The 17,069-nt window shown below is 45.1% G+C and overlaps 1 long non-coding RNA gene across 1 annotated transcript; it reads left to right on the top strand.

The window, feature by feature from the left end:
• The first annotated feature begins 25 nt into the window (after nt 1-25).
• On the top strand, nt 26-10,023 carry LOC118937621. The gene is made up of 3 exons (XR_005034853.1): nt 26-580; nt 824-1,007; nt 9,587-10,023. It is a non-coding gene; the product is annotated as an uncharacterized LOC118937621 (long non-coding RNA).
• Nucleotides 10,024-17,069: the final 7,046 nt, after the last annotated feature.

Below are 17,069 nucleotides of genomic sequence, written 5' to 3'. Positions count from 1 at the left end.
ACAATGGCAGTCTGCTTCATGGGCCAGTTTATATGGTATCAGGGTGAGGTGTAGTAGGTGTGGCTTTTCAAATGACCTTTGACCATTGACCAAGGGGTCGTGTATGTTTTATGATGATGAGGTAAATGTTCAATTTAAAAGTTTATTTTAATTTTGTTAAAGACAATACAAATCTAACTACATGTTTCTGAATCTGCACGTCTAACAGTGGTTCATATATTTGAACCACTGTTAGACGGATGATTTGAGGCCTGAATGCTGATTGACTGAAAGCTGTGGAATGTCAGACCAACAAAATATTTATTTGTACCGCTCTAGTTACGTTGGTAACCAGTTTATAATAGCAATAAGGCACCTCGGGGGGTTGTAATTTATGGCCGATATACCAAAAGGCAAAGGGCTGTGTCCTAGCACTCCGCAAGAACAGCCCTTAGCCGTTGTTTATTGGCCATATATCACTCCCCCTCGGGCCTTATTGCTTAAATATAGCGTGTTGATTTGTTATTATGCATTACTGCATCCAGGAGCGCCTTCTTACGGTTTTCCTGCATGCTCAAGTCATTGTGATGCACTGGGAGAGGTAGGAACGATGTTTCTGTCGTCTTCAGACAACTTACGATTCCTTTAAGCACAAAGTCATACACAGTGTTTTGTTCATGAATAATGTTGTATATTTAGAGTTTACTCATAAGTGGATGGTATTGTCAATGTGCTATTGGAATTGTACTTTTTAGGATGATATTAACGTTTTAAATGCAACATGTGGCTACTAGCTAGCTAAAGTATTGTCTGTGTGAACTGTGGCTAGATCTGTGGGATTCAGGAGCGAGAAATCTCATCCAATAAAACAACCTGATCTCCGAAGTCCACGTTTTTAATCTCAATCACACACCGCGGGGCGGTACAGCACCGGTTACATTGGTGCCTTCTAGACCCGGATTCATCGATGATCAACGTCAGCTCGGTCACCGTGGAGCTGCTGCTCTAGAGACTGTTTACATCATGAGGTACTCCTGGCGCCTTGTGGCAAAAAGCGGAACTGCAGTCTATTTTCATTCCTGTAAAAAAACAAAAATCTGAATACTATGTATTTATTTAACATAGAAGTGTGTTCACAAACAGACATTTGAACATGGTTTAGTGAACAAATTGGTACGTAGTAACGACCAGGTACAACTGATATATTAATTCTCGAAGTTGCCAGGATGCCAGGTGCCCTAATTTAAATCATTACACTCATAACAACTTAAGCATTACATAAATAGCAAATAAGCCATTTATTTGTTGTTGTTAACCAAATCCGACACTCATTGACCTCTATACAAAACTTTTAATTTGGTGGGTGGAAAATTGCAAAAATTCCACCTGCTGGAGGGAGAGATTTTTCGCAGAGTTGGGCCTCTCTCCTTCTCTTCCTCTCTGGTAGCTATAGCTCTTTGTGAACAGGAATAATCATGGTTGTCACTAGTTAAGTCACAAAGGGTTTGTTTATAAATTCACTCTGGCTATCTACTCCTATTTCAGAGCACCCTCGTCTGAGTGTGCCAGAGCAAAGAATTACTGATGAATTGTCAAACCCGCACCACGCGTTGAATATGACCAGTGTCAGTAAACGTTAGCAAAACTTCAGTCATCAAACAGCACGAAAACAGCCTAACCAACAACGCTAGGGTGAATAACTTGGTCACAGTGAGCTGTTCTCTCATTTGTATCAGGAAGGCGCTAGCAAGATCGATAAATAGAAATGGTATTCATTAATTCCACCGACTGCATGTTTTGTTGGTTAAGGCACTTCCGGCTTTTCATTTGGCTCACTTGCAGCCAAAACAACATTATCTTCAGCTTTTTGGCTTTGCCACAACCACCACCACTGTCAACCAAGGGACATCCAGCCATCTTAACACAACTTTAGGAAGCATTGGCGTCAACATGGGCCAGCATCCCTGTGGAACTCTTTAGACACCTCGTAGAGTCCATGCCTTGACGAATTGATGCTGTTCTGAGAGCAAAAGGGATGCAGCTCAATATTAGGAAGGTGTTCCTTATTTTTTGTACACTCAGTGTATATTTGGCTTTGTGTTTTAGGTTATTGTCCTCCTGAAAGTTGAGTTTGTCTCCCAGTGTCTGTTGGAAAGCAGACTGAACCAGGTTTTCCTCTAGAATTATGCCTGGACTTGGCTCTTTTCTGTTTCTTTAAATCCTAAAATAACTCCCAAACCCAAAACATGATACAGCCACCATCATGCTTGAAAATATGAAGAGATATACTCAGTGACGTGTTGGATTTGCCCCAAACATAACACTTTGTATTCAGGACAAAAGCTACATTTCTTTGCCACATTTTTTGCAGTATTTAGTGCCTTGTTACAAACAGGATGTGTGTTTTGGAATATTTTAATTCTGTATAGGCTTCCTTTTCACTCTGTCAATTGTGTTATTAGTCCCTCCTTTGCATTGGAAAATCTCCCTGGTCTTTGTGGTTGGATCTGTTTAAAATTCACTGAGGGACCTTACAGATAATTTTATGGGGTACAGAGATGGGATAGTCATTCAAGAGTTAAACACAACAATTGCACACAGAGTGAACCCATGCAATTGATTATGTTTCTTGTTAAGCTAATATTTAATCCTGAATTTATGCTGAACTTATTTATGCTTGCCATAACAGCAATGTTGAATATTTGTTGACTCAAGACATTTCAGCTTTTCATTAATTAATATATGAACATTTTTAAAAACATAATTCCACTTAGATATTATGGGGTATTGTGTGGAGATCAGTGGCACAATTTCAATTTAATCTATTGTAAATTCAGGCTGTAACAACAAAATGTGGAAAAGGGACTCCTTCCTTTTCCCACATTTTGTTACGTTACAGCCTTTTTCTAAAACAGATTAAATTAATAAGTATTCGGACCCTTTGCTATGAAATTTGAAATTGAGTTCAGGTGCATCTTGTTTCCATTGCTCATCCTTGATGTTTCTACAACTTGATTGGAGTCCACCTGTGGTAAATTCAATTTATTGGACATGATTTTTAAAGGCACATACCTGTCTATATAAGGTTCCACGGTTGACAGTGCATGTCAGAGCAAAAACCAATCCATGAGGTCGATGCAATTTTTCATAGAGCTCTGAGGCAGGATTGTGTCGGCACAGATCTGGGGAAGGGTACCAAAAAATGTCTGCAGCATTGAAGGTACCCAAGAACACAGTGGCCTCCATCATTCTTAATGGAAGAAGTTTGGAACCATCAAGACTCTTCCTAGAGCTGGCCGCCCGGCAAAAAGGGCCTTGGTCAGGGAGGTGACCAAGAACCCAATGATCAATCTGACAGAGCTTCAGAGTTCCTCTGTGGAGATGGGAGAACCTTCCAGAAGGACAACCATCTCTGCAGCACTCCACTAATCAGGCCTTTATGGTAGAGTGACCAGACGGAAGTCACTCAGTAAAAGGCACATCACAGCCCACTTGGAGTTTGCCAAAAGGCACCGAAAGGACTCTCAGACCATGAGAAGTAAAGATTCTCTGGTCTGATGAAACCAAGATTGAACTCTTTGGCCTGAATAACAAACATCACGTCTGGAGGAAACCTGGCACCATCCCTACGGTGAAGCATGGTGGTGGCAGATTCACATTTTATTGGTCACATACACATGGTTAGCAGATGTTATTGCGAGTGTAGCGAAATGCTTGTGCTTCTAATTCCGACAAGTAATCTAACAATTCCACAACAACTAGCTAATACACACAAATCTAAGTAAAGGGATGGAATGATAATATGTACATTTGAAGTCGGAAGTTTACATACACCTTAGCCAAATATTTTAAACTCAGTTTTTCACAATTCCTGACATTTTAATCTGAGTAAAGATTCCATGTCTTAGGTCAATTAGGATCATCACTTTATTTTAAGAATGTGAAATGTCAGAATAATAGTAGAGAGAATTATTTATTTCAGCTTTTATTTCTTTCATCACATTCCCAGTCGGTCAGAAGTTTACATACACTCAATTAGTATTTGGTAGCATTGCCTTTAAATTGTTTAACTTGGGTCAAACGTTTCGGGTAGCCTTCCACAAGCTTCCCACAATAAGTTGGGTGAATTTTGGCCCATTCCTACTGACAGAGCTGGTGTAACTGAGTCAGGTTTGTAGGTCTCCTTGCTCGCACATGCTTTTTCAGTTCTGCTCACAAATTTTCTATGGGATTGAGGTCAGGGCTTTATGATGGCTACTCCAATACCTTGACTTTGTTGTCCGTAAGCCATTTTGCCACAACTTTGGAAGTATGCATGGGGTCATTGTCTATTTGGAAGACCCATTTGCGACCAAGCTTTAACTTCCTGACTGTCTTGAGATGTTGCTTCAATATATCCACGTAATTTTCCTTCCTCATGATGCCATATATTTTGTGAAGTGCACCAGTCCCTCCTGAAGAACACTGGGATGGTGTTCTTCGGCTTGCAAGCCTCCCCCTTTTCCTCCAAACATAAAGATGGTCATTATGGCCAAACAGTTATATTTTTGTTTCATCAGACCAGAGGACATTTCTCCAAAAAGTATGATCTTTGTCCCCATGTGCAGTTGGAAACCGTAGTCTGGCTTTGTTATGGTGGTTTTGGAGCAGTGGCTTCTTCCTTCCTGAGCAGCCTTTCAGGTTATGTCGATATAGGACTTGTTTTACTGTGGATATAGATACTTTTGTATATGTTTCCTCCAGCATCTTCACAAGGTCCTTTGCTGTTGTTCTGGGATTGATTTGCACTTTTCACACCAAAGTACGTTCATCTCTAGGAGACAACGCGTCTCCAGCCTGAGCGGTATGACGGCTGCGTGTTTATACTGGTGTACTATTGTTTGTACAGATGAATGTGGTACCTTCCTTGCCCCCAAGGATGAACCAGACTTGTGGAGGTCTTCAATTTTTTTCTGAGGTCTTGGCTGATTTTTCCCATGATATCAAGCAAAGAGGCACTGAGTTTGAAGGTAGGCCTTGTAATACATCCACAGGTACACCTCAAATTGACTCAAATGATGTCAATTAGCGTATCAGAAGCTTCTAAAGCCATTAAATCATTTTCTGGAATTTTCCAAGCTGTTTAAAGGCACAGTCAACTTAGTGTATGTAAACTTCTGAATTATAAGTGAAATAATCTGTCTAAACAATTGTTGGAAAAATGACTTGTGTCATGCATAAAGTAGATGACCTAACCGACTTGCCAAAACTATAGTTTGTTAACAAGAAATTAGTGGAGTGGTTGAAAAACAAGCTTTAATCACTCCAACCTAAGTGTATGTACTTCCGACTTCAACTGTACATATAAATATATGGATGGGCCATGACCGACCGGCATGAACGAGATGCAATAGATGGTTTAAAATACAGTATATACATCTGGGATGAGTAACATACAAAATATGTAAACATCATTAATAAAGTTACTAGTGGTCCATTTGTGAGAACTTCTTAGGGACCAGGCCCCTTTTTTCTCAATTTCCGGCTGAACGACGTGCCCAAAGTAAACTGCCTGTTGCTCAGGCCCTGAAGCCAGGATATCCTGATGCCAGAATATGCGTTGGGCAGACCGCACCACCCTCTGGAGAGCCCTGCTGTTGCGGGTGGTGCAGTTGCCGTACCAGGCGGTGATCTAGCCCGAAAGGATGCTCTCAAATGTGCATCTGTAAAAGTTTGTAAGGGTTTATAAGGTGACAAGCCACATTTCTTCAGCCTCCTGAGGTTGAACAGCCAAGTCACTGTTGCGCCTTCACCATGCTATCTGTGTGGGTGGACAATTTCAGTTTGTCCGTGATGTGTACGCCAAGGAACTTAACTTTCCACCTCCTCCTCTGCTGTCCCATCTGTGGATAGGGGGGTGCTCCCTCTGCTGTTTCCTGAAGTCCACAATCATCTCCTTTGTTTTGTTGTTTGAGAGTGATATAATGTTTTGTTAAAGTTGAGTGAGAGGTTGTTTTCCTGACACCACACTCCGAGTGCCCTCAACTTCTGCCTGTAGGCTGTTTTGTCGTTGTTGGTGATCAAGCCTACTACTGTTGTGTCATCTGTAAACTTGATGATTGAGTTGGAGGCGTGCATGGCCACACAGTCATAGGTGAACAGGGAGTACAGGAGAGGGCTGAGCACGCATCTTTGTGGGTCCCCAGTGTTGAGGATCAGCAAAGTGGAGATGTTGTTTCCTACCTTCACTACCTGGGGGTGGCCCATCAGGAAGTCCAGGACCCAGTTGCACAGGGTGGGCTTCAGACCCAGGGCCTCAAGCTTAATGATGAACTTGAGGGTACTATGGAGTTGTAGTCAATGAAGGTACTATGGTGTTGAATGCTGAGTTGTAGTCAATGAACAGCATTCTTACATAGGTATTCCTCTTGTCCAGATGGGATAGGGCAGTGTGATGGCGACTGCATCGTCTGTGGACCTATTGGGGCAGTATGCAAATTTAAGTGGGTCTATGGTGACATCTAAGATGGTGATATGATCCTTGATTAGTCTCTCAAAGCACTTCATGATGACAGCAGTGAGTGCTATGGGGCGATAGTCATTCAGGGTCATTCAGTTCAGTTACCTTTGCCTTCTTATAGGTACAGGAACAATGGGGGCCATCTTGAAGCATGTGGGGACAGCAGACTGGGATAGGGAGCGATTGAAAATGTCTGTAAATACACCAGCCAGCTGGTCTACTCATGCTCTGAGGACTCGGCTAGGGATGCCGTCTGGGCCGGCAGCCTTGCGAGGGTTGACACGTTTAAATGTCTTGCTGACGTCGGCCACGGAGAAGTAGAGGGGGGGACACAGTCCTTGGTAGCAGGCCGCGTCGGTGGCAATGTATTATCCTCAAAGCGGGCAATGAAGGTTTGTCTGATAGCAAGGTGTCGGTGTCCGTGACATGGCTGGTTTTCCTTTTGTAGTCCGTGATTGCCTGTAGACCCTGCGACACATCTCATGTCTGAGCCGTTGAATTGCAACTCCACTTTGTCCGTATACTGACGTTTTGCTTGTTTGATTGCCTTGCGGAGGGAATAACTACACTGTTTGTATTCGGCCATATTCCCGGTCATCTTTCCATCGTTACATGCGGTGGTTTGCGCTTTCAGTTTTGTGCGATTGCCAGTTTCTGCTTAGGGTAGGTATTAACCTTTTGGGGATAGAGGACAGCAATAAAAAAACAATAATTTTGCACGCCCAATTTTTCAGTTTTTGATTTGTTAAAAAAGTTTGAAATATCCAATAAATGTCGTTCCACTTCATGATTGTGTCCCACTTGTTGTTGATTCTTCACAAAAAAATACAGTTTTATATCTTTGTTTGAAGCCTGAAATGTGGCAAAAGGTCGCAAAGTTCAAGGTGGCCGAATACTTTCGCAAGGCACTGTATTTGCAGATGATACTACAATTTATGCAGCAAGACAATCGGTTCAACAGGTACAGCAAGCTTTGCAAGGAGATTTGAAGATTATCAGGAAATGGGTTTGCCAAAACAACTTTGGTTTTCTTGGTGTTTAAAGCAAGTTTATGTTGGTCTGTTCAACTAGGAAAATACCAAAACAGCATGGGATACAATTAAGTATGGGAGGAGTACAAATTGAAGAAGTGGCAGAAACCAAACTACTGGGAGTGCAGCTAGACAACTGCTTATCATGGTCGTCTCAAATCACTAATCTATGTAAAAAAAAATATATATTAAAACAGCATGCATAATCAGAAGGATAGCTAAATATTTACCAGGGAAAACCCTTCAGCAAATAACACAGGCATTGGTTGAGAGTCAAGTGAACTACTGTTCGGTGGTCTGGGGAAATGCATCATCTAGTGAAGTTAGGAGGCTGCAGAATGCACAGAATAAAGCAGCAAGGATTGTTTTAAGTGGGAGATATGGTTCTTCTGTTGCAGTCATGCGCAGTGTTCTTGGTTGGTCATCAATCGACAAGATAATTGAAAAAAACATGCTTATCTTATTTTATAATATACATCATTTAAAACGGCCAAGTTCTATTCACAATGGTATTCAGTTGGTTAAGAGACAGACATTCCGTAAATACTAGGAATAGATTGTCCACCATCTGTGTGTTATCCAGACAGAAAAAAGAAATGGGCAAAAGAACATTTCGATTTAGAGCAATAAAGAAATGGAATAAATTAACTGAGCAAACTAGAAACCTCTCAATATATACGTTTAAACATTATTTAAAAACAATTTAAATGTTGTGGGACTATAGTAGATGAAGAATCAATATTTTTTTATATTGAGTATTTATTGGGTCATTATGCTAGTGTATTATGTATGTTTGTAATAGTGTGTTATATGTGAAAGTGGGTTTGTATTATAAATTGTATTTTAATGTTAAGGACTCTTGGAAGATTAGTCCAAATGGGGACTAAAAGAGATCCTAATCAAATGAAATCAAAATCAAATCCAGATTTGCCCGTCGGACTGCCAATTGGTGAATTCATCACTCCAGAGAATGCGTTTCCACTGCTCCAGATGTACACCACTCCAGCCAACACTTGGCATGGCTGAGCAGTGTGTGGCTGCTCAGCCATGAAAACCCATTTCATGAATCTCCCGACTAAGTTATTGTGCTGACGTTGCTTCCAGAGGCAGTTTGGAACTCAGTAGTTAGTGTTACAACCGAGGACAGACAATAATTATTATTATTTATTTTTTCATTTATTTTGTATATTTGCGGTCCCGTTCTGTGAGCTTGTGTGCTTGTGAGCCGTTGTGAGCCATTTCCACTTCACAATAACAGCACTAACCGTTAACCGGGCAGCTTTAGCAGGGCAGACGTTTGACAAACTGACTTTTAGTAGTTACTAACTCCCAACTCCCGTACGGGCTCAAGAGAGACGAAGGTCGAGAGTCATGCGTCCTCCGAAACACAACTCAACCAAGCCGCACTGCTTCTTTAACACAGCGCGCATCCAACCCGGAAGCCAGCCGCACCAATGTGTTGGAGGAAACACCGTGCCCCCAGCAACCTGGTCAGCGTGCACTGCGCCTGGCACACCACAGGAGTCGCTAGTGCGCGATGAGACAAGGATATCCCTACCGGCCAAACCCTCCCTAACCCGGACGACGCTAGGCCAATTGTGCGTCGCCCCATGGACCTCCCGGTCGCGGCCGGCTGCGATAGAGCCTGGGCTCGAAACCAGAGTCTCTGGTGGCACAGCTGGCACTGCGATGCAGTGCCTTAGACCACTGCGCCACCCGGGAGGCCCTGTGGCGTGATTTTTATATGCTTTTTTTTATTTTACCAGGTAAGTTGACTGAGGACACATTCTCATTTACAGCAACGACCTGGAGAATAGTTACAGGGGAGAGGAGGGGGGATAAATGAGCCAATTGTACGCTGGGGATGATTAGGTGGCCATGATGGTATGATGGCAAGGGGTGTGGCTGAAACAACCAAATCCACTAATTTGAAAGGGTGTCCACATACTTTTGTGAAATATAGTGTGTGGTCAGCCATTAGTCCATCAGTAGTACTGAGTGTCTCTGTTCATATTAGTGTAGGTATGGTTAGTCAGTATTGTTGACTGTCTCCGTTTTTCTTTCCCTCTCTCCTCAGCAGCAGGCGGGTCTGAGTCTGCTGATCAGTGTGATCAAAGACCTCGTGGAAGACCTCAATCTGATTGGACACGGCTTCCTGGACTTGCTCAGCTCAACCCGCCCTGCCCTTTTCACTGTCCGTCTGAGCTGGATTCAAATAGTATTTGCTTTCTTTCAAATACTTTGAGCATTTGATTGATCCGGTCTGATGCACGGTTGCACATTATGGGACTATTGGACGGCAGGTAAAGTATTTTAAAATTAAAGGGATGTTTATTTAAACCAGGTCTGATGCTGATAACCATTGTTAAAGAGACATGCCACTTTGTTGGCAACACATCTCTCTTTCTGTGTTTCCCACTCAAAGCTCCCATCCATCTGAACTAAGATGTGACTGTTTTGAGTTGTTCAATATGTTGGGTGATATTCAACAAATAAATATGAGAATACTGCACAAGCCCAACGTGGCTTAATAATAAGGTTTCATTGAAGAGCCTCCAGAACTGAGTTTGGATCTCTTTTCTGACCCAAGTGTCACCAGCATCACCGTGCTAGCTTATCCAAGTGTCACCTGCATCACCGTGCTAGCTTATCCAAGCGTCACCAGCAACACCGTGCTAGCTTATCCAAGTATCACCATGCTAGCTTATCCAAGTGTCACCAGCATCACCGTGCTAGCTTATCCAAGTGTCACCAGCAACACCGTGCTAGCTTATCCAAGTATCACCGTGCTAGCTTATCCAAGTGTCACCAGCATCACCGTGCTAGCTTATCCAAGTGTCACCAGCATCACCGTGCTAGCTTATCCAAGTATCACCGTGCTAGCTTATCCAAGTGTCACCTGCATCACCGTGCTAGCTTATCCAAGTGTCACCTGCATCACCGTGCTAGCTTATCCAAGTGTCACCAGCATCACCGTGCTAGCTTATCCAAGTATCACCATGCTAGCTTATCCAAGTGTCACCTGCATCACCGTGCTAGCTTATCCAAGTGTCACCTGCATCACCGTGCTAGCTTATCCAAGTGTCACCAGCATCACCGTGCTAGCTTATCCAAGTGTCACCAGCATCACCGTGCTAGCTTATCCAAGTGTCACCAGCATCACCATGCTAGCTTATCCAAGTGTCACCAGCACTTCCTCCCTAGCTCATCCAAGTGTCACCAGCATCACCGTGCTAGCTTATCCAAGTATCACTGTGCTAGCTTGGCAGCTTCACTTCCTCCCTAGCTTATCCAAGTGTCACTGTGCTAGCTTGGCAGCTTCACTTCCTCCCTCAATCTGCCTCTGACTGGGCTTGAACCAGTCAAGCCCATGACTGCCTATTTTGACAACATACAAACCAGTTATGTAACTGAAAAATATTAGTTTCAATGGCACCATGGGAAACATTTTACGCTGCGGGTGAGTTTATCTGGATCAATCTCAATCCATTACACAAGCATAGATACTATGCGTACACCTCACTTCTGCACCATTTCTAAAAGAAATGCTTTACAAATCCATGTCCCGTGTCGCTCTCTTGTTCTTGTTATACTGCTTACATAGTGACTAAGCAATGGCTGTGCAGCTTTCATCTATAGAAGCAATATTATTTTGGTCATAACATAACATTCTTTTGGTCATAACATTCTGTTGGTCTTAACATAACATTCCTTTGGTCTTAACATGCTGTTGGTCATAACATTCTTTTGGTCTTAACATTCTTTTGGTCATAACATTCCTTTGGTCTTAACATTCTGTTGGTCATAACATTCCTTTGGTCTTAACATTCTGTTGGTCATAACATTCCTTTGGTCTTAACATTCTGTTGGTCATAACATTCCTTTGGTCTTAACATTCTGTTGGTCATAACATTCCTTTGGTCTTAACATTCTGTCGGTCATAACATTCCTTTGGTCTTAACATTCTGTTGGTCATAACATTCCTTTGGTCTTAACATTATGTTGGTCATAACATTCCTTTGGTCTTAACATTATTTTGGTCTTAACATTCCTTTGGTCTTAACATTCCTTTGGTCAGCTATAGTGGCTATTGTATGAATAGTCAGGTATCCCCTAAAATATCTTTCTAATGTGTTCCTCTGTCTACTGAGAAAGAATCTCGGTAGTAATTCTGTCCGTTTGGAGATGGCTGGGGCCATTGAGTCGAATGAGTAGATTCCAGTTTATAATAATATATTTCCTCTTGAGGTGGTGTATCAGTAGGGGTCATCTCCTTCATGCTGCAGATGGCCTCCTCCCACCAGGCGGAAGGCCTTCATGAACTCATTGATGTCTATTCTGACGTCCTAATTGATTTCACACTGACGTCCTTGTTGAAGTCTGCAATGACGTCCTTGTTGAGGTGTTCGCAGCCATTACAGAGAGACCATATAGCCATTACAGAGAGACCAAGCAGCCATTACAGAGAGACCAATCAGCCATTACAGAGAGACCAAGCAGCCATTACAGAGAGACCAAGCAGCCATTACGGAGAGACCATATAGCCATTACAGAGAGACCATATAGTCATTACAGAGAGACCAAGCAGCCATTACAGAGAGACCAAGCAGCCATTACAGAGAGACCAAGCAGCCATTACAAAGAGACCAAGCAGCCATTACAGAGAGACCAAGCAGCCATTACAGAAAGACCAAGCAGCCATTACAGAGAGACCAAGCAGCCATTACAGAGAGACCAAGCAGCCATTACAGAGAGACCAAGCAGCCATTACAAAGAGACCAAGCAGCCATTACAAAGAGACCAAGCAGCCATTACAGAGAGACCAAGCAGCCATTACAAAGAGACCAAGCAGCCATTACAAAGAGACCAAGCAGCCATTACAGAGAGACCAAGCAGCCATTACAGAGAGACCAAGCTGCCATTACAGAGAGACCAAGCAGCCATTACAGAGAGACCAAGCAGCCATTACAGAGAGACCATATAGCCATTCCAGAGAGACCATATAGCCATTCCAGAGAGACCATATAGCCATTCCAGAGAGACCATATAGCCATTCCAGAGAGACCATATAGCCATTACAGAGAGACCATATAGCCATTACAGAGAGACCAAGCAGCCATTACAGAGAGACCAAGCTGCCATTACAGAGAGACCAAGCAGCCATTACAGAGAGACCAAGCAGCCATTACAGAGAGACCATATAGCCATTCCAGAGAGACCATATAGCCATTCCAGAGAGACCATATAGCCATTCCAGAGAGACCATATAGCCATTACAGAGAGACCATGCAGCCATTACAGAGAGACCAAGCTGCCATTACAGAGAGACCAAGCAGCCATTACAGAGAGACCAAGCAGCCATTACAGAGAGACCAAGCAGCCATTCCAGAGAGACCATATAGCCATTACAGAGAGACCAAGCAGCCATTACAGAGAGACCAAGCAGCCATTACAAAGAGACCATTCAGCAATAACACAGTCAGCCTCAAACTGCTACCTTAAAACCCCATAACCCTTACCCAGCGTTTCCCAAACATGGTCCCGGGGACCCCAAAGGGTGCACATGTTGACCATAGCACTACACAGATGATTCAAATAATACAAGCTTGATGATGATGATGATGAGTTGTTTGAATCAGCTCTAGGGCAAAGAAACAGAACGTGCATTCCTTGGGGTCCCCAGGACACTGCCCTAACTCTTCTGGTCAGGCCCAGTTTCAACACAGCCTCCATGGAACTGGCCCGGAGAGATCAGACGTGAGAGAGAGACCAGTCGGACCAGATAGATACCGCACAGCCTCACATTGATAACGCAGACAATCTTCACTGCATAGAGAGAGAGATCAAGTTGTTGCTTTACTGAGCCGTAAAGACACATAAGAGACCATTAAAACACAATTTGATGTTGACACACCATTCATTGTCCATTGGGAACATTTACGATTTGAAGAGACCGCTAGGTACTATTTACCGTTGCCATTTATAGCCACTAGATGGTGATGAATAGTCAACCGGCTATATAATGTTTCTAAACTACTGAGGACGAACGCAGGTTACTGGTAGTTGTGATATGAGTGAAACAGTGAGCGTGTGTGGTTCGTCACCAGCATATTCTCCGGGTCGTCTTCCTGAATGAGGTGAGGTGTTTAAACAGAGGTTACTGGTAGTTGTGATATGAGTGAAACAGTGAGCGTGTGTGGTTCGTCACCAGCATATTCTCCGGGTCGTCTTCCTGAATGAGGTGAGGTGTTTAAACAGAGGTTACTGGTAGTTGTGATATGAGTGAAACAGGGAGTGTGTGAACAGTGAGTGTGTGTGGTTCGTCACCAGCATATTCTCCGGGTCGTCTTCCTGAATGAGGTGAGGTGTTTAAACAGAGGTTACTGGTAGTTGTGATATGAGTGAAACAGGGAGTGTGTGAACAGTGAGTGTGTGTGGTTCGTCACCAGCATATTCTCCGGGTCGTCTTCCTGAATGAGGTGAGGTGTTTAAACAGAGGTTACTGGTAGTTGTGAAACAGTGAGTGTGTGTGGTTCGTCACCAGCATATTCTCCGGGTCGTCTTCCCGAATGAGGTGTTCAAACAGCTGCTCCTTCAAAGCCTTTAGAGCTGAAAGCTCAGTCCGCCCAACACTGAAAACACGAAGAGAAGAGTATCTGCTGCTCTTGCAACAGCTAATGGTGGACTCTAATAAAACACCAAATACCAAACACATCATACGGCATTAACCACATCACACACAGTGGATACCGTGTCTGTAGGAGGTATTCATGGTATTCACTGCAGGGGTTTTTAGTGGAAGTAGCATATGTGGGAGGTATCAGTTATCAAGCATAACACACAAACAGTGGGACTACTGATAATTTCAGGAGGCCGCATACTAATGTGAGAGCTTCTTGATATTTCCCCTCCAAACAGATGACACAATGTTACCAGTGTTGAGCAATTGGATTTCCCAGAGTCATAGAAGTATCTCTATGGATAGCTGGTGTGATGTCTGTTTCATCTCTATGGATGGCTGGTGTGATGTCTGTTTCATCTCTATGGATGGCTGGTGTGATGTCTGTTTCATCTCTAGGGATGGCTGGTGTGATGTCTGTTTCATCTCTATGGATGGCTGGTGTGATGTCTGTTTCTTTTGCCTCATTGTGATCACCCTGGTAGCCCTGTTGGCCTGGTACTGGATGTAGTGAGGCACCCTGGTAGTCCTGTTGGCCTGGTACTGGATGTAGTGAGGCACCCTGGTAGTCCTGTTGGCCTGGTACTGGATGAAGTGAGGCACCCTGGTAGTCCTGTTGGCCTGGTACTGGATGAAATGGGGCACCAGGCACCCTGGTAGTCCTGTGGCTTGGTACTGGATGAAGTGAGGCACCCTGGTAGTCCTGTTGGCCTGGTACTGGATGAAGTGAGGCACCCTGGTAGCCCTGTTGGCCAGGTACTGGATGTAGTGAGGCACCCTGGTAGTCCTGTTGGCCTGGAACTGGATAAAGTGAGGCACCCTGGTAGTCCTGTTGGCCTGGTACTGGATGAAGTGAGGCACCCTGGTAGTCCTGTTGGCCTGGTACTGGATGAAGTGAGGCACCCTGGTAGTCCTGTTGGCCTGGTACTGGATGAAGTGAGGCACCCTGGTAGTCCTGTTGGCCTGGTACTGGATGAAGTGAGGCACCCTGGTAGCCCTGTTGGCCAGGTACTGGATGTAGTGAGGCACCCTGGTAGTCCTGTTGGCCTGGAACTGGATGAAGTGAGGCACCCTGGTAGCCCTGTTGGCCTGGTACTGGATGTAGTGAGGCACCCTGGTAGTCCTGTTGGCCTGGTACTGGATGAAGTGAGGCACCCTGGTAGTCCTGTTGGCCTGGTACTGGATGAAGTGAGACACCCTGGTAGCCATGTGGCCTGGTACTGGATGAAGTGAGGCACCCTGGTAGTCCTGTTGGCCTGGTACTGGATGAAGTGAGGCACCCTGGTAGTCCTGTTGGCCTGGTACTGGATGAAGTAAGGCACCCTAGTAGTCCTGTTGGCCTGGTACTGGATGAAGTGAGGCACCCTGGTAGTCCTGTTGGCCTGGTACTGGATGAAGTGAGGCACCCTGGTAGTCCTGTTGGCCTGGTACTGGATGAAGTGAGGCACCCTGGTAGCCCTGTTGGCCTGGTACTGGATGAAATGGGGCACCAGGCACCCTGGTAGTCCTGGGGCCTGGTACTGGATGAAGTGAGGCACCCTGGTAGCCCTGTTGGCCTGGTACTGGATGAAATGAGGCACCCTGGTAGCCCTGGTAGTCCTGTTGGTCTTGTATTGAATGAAGTGAGGCACCCTGGTAGTCCTGTTGGTCTGGTATTGAATGAAGTGAGGCACCCTGGTAGCCCTGTGGCCTGGTACTGGATGAAGTGAGGCACCCTGGTAGTCCTGTTGGCCTGGTACTGGATGAAGTGAGGCACCCCGGTAGTCCTGTTGGCCTGGTACTGGATGAAGTGAGGCACCCTGGTAAACCTGTGGCCTGGTACTGGATGAAGTGAGGCACCCTGGTAGTCATGTTGGCCTGGTACTGGATGAAGTGAGACATCAGGCACCCTGGTAGTCCTGTTGGCCTGGTACTGGATGAAGTGAGGCACCCTGGTAAACCTGTGGCCTGGTACTGGATGAAGTGAGGCACCCTGGTAGTCCTGTTGGCCTGGTACTGGATGAAGTGAGGCAACAGGCACCCTGGTAACCCTGTTGGCCTGGTACTGGATGAAGTGAGGCACCCTGGTAGCCCTGTGGCCTGGTACTGGATGAAGTGAGGCACCAGGCACCCCGGTAGTCCTGTTGGCCTGGTACTGGATGAAGTGAAGCACCCTGGTAGTCCTGTTGGCCTGGTACTGGATGAAGTGAGGCACCCTGGTAACCCTGTGGCCTGGTACTGGATGAAGTGAGGCACCCTGGTAGTCCTTTTGGCCTGGTACTGGATGAAGTGAGGCACCCTGGTAGTCCTGTTGGTCTGGTACTGGATGAAGTGAAGCACCCTGGTAGCCCTGTTGGTCTGGTACTGGATGAAGTGAGGCACCCTGGTAACCCTGGTAGTCCTGTTGGCCTGGTACTGGATGAAATGAGGCACCCTGGTAGCCCTGGTAGTCCTGTTGGTCTTGTATTGAATGAAGTGAGGCACCCTGGTAGTCCTGTTGGTCTGGTATTGAATGAAGTGAGGCACCCTGGTAGCCCTGTGGCCTGGTACTGGATGAAGTGAGGCACCCTGGTAGTCCTGTTGGCCTGGTACTGGATGAAGTGAGGCACCCTGGTAGTCCGGTTGGCCTGGTACTGGATGAAATGAGGCACTCTGGTAGCCCTGTGGCCGGGTACTGGATGAAGTGAGGCACCAGGCACCCCGGTAGTCCTGTTGGCCTGATACTGGATGAAGTGAAGCACCCTGGTAGTCCTGTTGGCCTGGTACTGGATGAAGTGAGGCACCCTGGTAGTCCTGTTGGCCTGGTACTGGATGAAGTGAGACACCCTGGTAACCCTGTGGCCTGGTACTGGATGAAGTGAGGCACCCTGGTAGTCCTTTTGGCCTGGTACTGGATGAAGTG

This window comes from Oncorhynchus mykiss, chromosome 12 (genome assembly GCF_013265735.2).
Source record: "Oncorhynchus mykiss isolate Arlee chromosome 12, USDA_OmykA_1.1, whole genome shotgun sequence".
Taxonomy (NCBI): Eukaryota; Metazoa; Chordata; class Actinopteri; order Salmoniformes; family Salmonidae; genus Oncorhynchus; species Oncorhynchus mykiss.
The sequence above is the reverse complement of the archived record's forward strand: the minus strand, read 5'-3'. Positions and strand labels throughout refer to the sequence as shown.